This window comes from Marmota monax, unplaced genomic scaffold (assembly GCF_021218885.2).
Source record: "Marmota monax isolate L192 unplaced genomic scaffold, Marmota_monax_Labrador192_F-V1.1 WCK01_AAM20220418_F8-fsc00061, whole genome shotgun sequence".
NCBI lineage: Eukaryota > Metazoa > Chordata > Mammalia > Rodentia > Sciuridae > Marmota > Marmota monax.
This window is the reverse complement of record NW_026695230.1, coordinates 14,784,019-14,787,847: the sequence shown is the minus strand read 5'-3', so window position 1 is coordinate 14,787,847 and position 3,829 is coordinate 14,784,019.

Sequence of the window (3,829 nt, the reverse complement as noted above, 5' to 3'; positions counted from 1 at the left end):
GAAATCTATAAGGAAAAGTCAAATAGCTAAATAGAAGAATATATGCAGAAGATTTGAATAGGCACTTCACAAATGAACATATCCAAATGACCAATAAATATATGAAAGGGTGTTGAATCCTATTCCTAATCAGGGAGTGTAAATTAAAACCACGAATCACCACCACTCAGCACAATGGATAAATTTTAACAGCCTGGTAATACTAAGTAGTTCTGCGGTAGATGTGAAAGAATTGGAACTCTTCTGGTGCATTGCTTGTGAGGATATAAATCTATGGCTCTATTGCTTTGGGCCTGGGATAAAGCAGAACATTATGACAGAAAACCATGGTGGAGGAGAGATAGTAGGGAGGGCAGGGATGAGAATACCCTTCTAGGGCACACCCCCAGGGGCCTACTTCCTCTGACTAGATCCTGTCTCTCAGTTTTCAGCATTTCCGAATAATGCCATGAAATTATGAATCCATCAATGCATGCATCCACTGACGAGGCTAGTGCCCATAATCCAGTCACCTTCCTGAAGGTCCCTCCTCTGAACACTGTTGCAGTGGAGACCAAGCCTTTGACACATATGCCTTTGGGGAGCATTTCAGATCCAATCCATAACAGGTTGTAAGCTACAAGGAAATATGTGGAAGTAACTGCCACAAAAATCAGGATGACATTAACCTCATTCAAGAAAAAGCATGAAGTAGTTTCTGGGGGTTGATAATCATTTACAAGAAGTCAGCAAATTACCTATTTTTATAAGTAAAGTTTTACTGGAACAAACCAGACACATTTGTTCTCCACTGTACATAGCTGCTTTCACGATACAATGGCTGATGGTAAGATCTGAATGTTTGTGTCCCCCTCCCCATATGCTGAAACCTCATCACCAGCATGATGGTATTTGGAGGTGGGATACTAGAAAGTGATAGCACAACCCTCATAAATGAGGTTAGTGTTCTTAAAAAGGAGGTCCCAGAGAGCTCCCTTCTACCTTATGAAGACACAGCAAGAGGTCCCATTAATAAACCAGGAAATTGACCCTCACCAGGTACCAAATGTGCCAGCACCTTCATCTTGGACTTTACAGCCTCCAGAACTGTGAGAAATACATTTCTATTGTTCATAAGCCACTAAGTTTGTGGTATTTTGTTATAGCAACCCTAATGACCTAAGATAGGTGGTTGCTAAAGAAACCAAAATAGCCTAAGTGAAATATTAGCTTTGAAACAGACAAAAAAGGAAGAGAAAACTGAGCTGGATCCCCAAGCATTTTAAGGGCTTATAGCCAGTTCCTAAATTTAGCCAATGTGTTTTTTTTTTCCTCCAGAACACAGGAAAAAAAATATGTTTAACTGGATTATGTTTTTTAGTCTCCTTAGTAATTTACTTCACCCAAAAGCTTGTGGACAGAGTCTGAAGCTCTGGAAACTTCTAATTGTAGTAACTTACCTGTGATTACACAGGGGAGCAAACCTTCAAATCCAAGCTTGGTTCCAAAGCTGTGGGGACCTGCTGATGATTGATAGCTTTAATCCAAGCGCCCCTCCAAACTCTTCTGCAAGCCATTAAAATGAAATGACAGGACTGGCCCAACCACTCATTCCCTATGGGAGCTTTGTGCTGTTTTCTCTGCAAGATGCCTAGAGTCAAAAATGAAACCATCGCCTTTTCCCAGGAACAATTAAGGCCGAGGTGCCTCCTCAGGATCTGCTCTGCTTTGGCGAAGCCCTTAATGCCTGCTGCTCAACAGTTCACCAAGTGTGAATTATGGGCAGATTAACCTGCCTATTATTACGATTGTTCACTCAACTCAACACCAAGAGCCATTAGAGGGAAATTAAACCTCAGGGAAAGCTATTTATAGTCACTGGCCAAGCACCCATTGGACTGGTCTTAAATTCACTTACATGTTCCCCCCACCCCCCCATGGAAATTTTCAGTGGATTTAGATTCCTCTTGAAGGTTGTGTACTCCTACGTGACTTTAAATGGTTGGGTTCATCATAGCACCTTCCAGTGACATTTTATTTTTATACTTGAGATTTATTTATGAAGCACATAGACTCTTGCTGGCCCTCTAGATACTAGGGGAGCTGTGGGCTAATATGCTTATTTGGGCAACCCATAAACGTGTGTTCAAATTCCAGCCCTTCCTCTTGCCAAGGGCAATTTTAGACATGTTATTTAATCTCTTAAGACTTCAGCTTTTTCATATATAAAATGCACAGTTGTTAAGATTCAGTGAGATGGTACATATGAAACATGGTGTCAGACCTATGGGAAAGGACAGTAGCCATCATTATAGTTGTTTAATTCCTGGTACCCATTATCATTGTTGTTTAATGACCCTGACTTTGTTTACAGACTGGGCAGACCAGGAGGGCCCAGGAACAATGGAAAAGGGTTAGGGAGCCTGAAGGAGCCTGATGAATACAGAAGGTACCAGGATGGATAGAACATTTAATTAGTAGATAGCTTGAGGGTAGAAAATTTGCCCCTCCCACACACTCCCACCAACCACCCACATACTCTGGCCTAGGACCTCTGCTGCTCCACTTACCAGACCTCATATAGCCCTAGATCCCTGGGCTGAGTTTAGCCCCTCAATTATTCATAAACCTCTGGCTGAAGTTCTGCGCTCTTCTGGGCACTGTCTCCATAGCAGGAGAATTTTTTTTCCAAAAATGTTTTTATTTGTTTTTGGTTTTTAATTAGACTATGATAAATCACTATTTCCTTTCTACTCTAGATCTTGCACATTTCTGGAGTCGCATTGTACCCCTTCCTCCCCTAGTGGCAGGGATGGGCCTCTGTTCTGTAGTTGTACTGTTTAAACTTTTGTTTTAGTCACCCCTTTTTTTTCTGCTGTGACTAAAAGACCTGCTAAGAACAATTTTAGGGGATAAAAAGTTCTTTTCAGGGCTCACAGTTTCAGAGGTCTCAATCCATAGACAGCTGGCTCCATTCCTTAGGGCTCAAGGCAAGGCAGAACATCATGGTAGAAGAATATGGTGGAGAAGTGGCTGAAGACACCACACCAAGAAGCAGAGAGGAAGAGACTAAGTTCAGCTCACAAGATGTATACCCCAAAGCCACGCCCCCAATGACCCACCTCCTGCAGCCACACCCCACCTGCCTTCAGTTACTACTGTTAATCCATATCAGGGATTCATTCATTGATTAGGTTAAGGCTCTCATAACCCAATCATTTCACCTTCAAGCCTTCTTGCCTGTCCCACACATGAGCTTTTAGGGGACACCTCACATCCAAACCATAACATATTCAAGTCTATATAAAAATGAATCGCCTGCCATAGATGTAACTGGACTGTTCCATCATTTTCTCACTTGAACTTACAAAAATGCCTGTGGGATTTTTTGGAAGCTAGGATCACCTCCACTTCACTAGTGAGGGAACAAGGACTCTTCGGTGGAGGAGTATCTTGGGCTAGGTGATATATTTTTGGCATTGTGTGAACACACTTTGCTTCTCTAACAATAGCCATTATCTACTCCCTAGAAACTAGGCTTGTAGCAGTAGATGTGCTTTGGACTAGTGGGAATCCATTCACAGAAAATACCTGTCCCTGATTGTATATAAGGTATGCTGACACCAAATTCACATCTTCATACATGTGTTTTGTATAATGATGAGGGTCTCCTTCCACCATACATACTTTATATACAGAGTTATGAAAAATGGTGTTGTGAATGGATAATTATGATTGTAATGCATTCCACTATTGTCATGTATGTAAGAAATCAAAAAAAAAAAAAAAGAGAGAGAGAGAAAGAAAAGAACTGTTCCTGGCCTAGAGCAATGCCCCAGGCTCTGTGTAC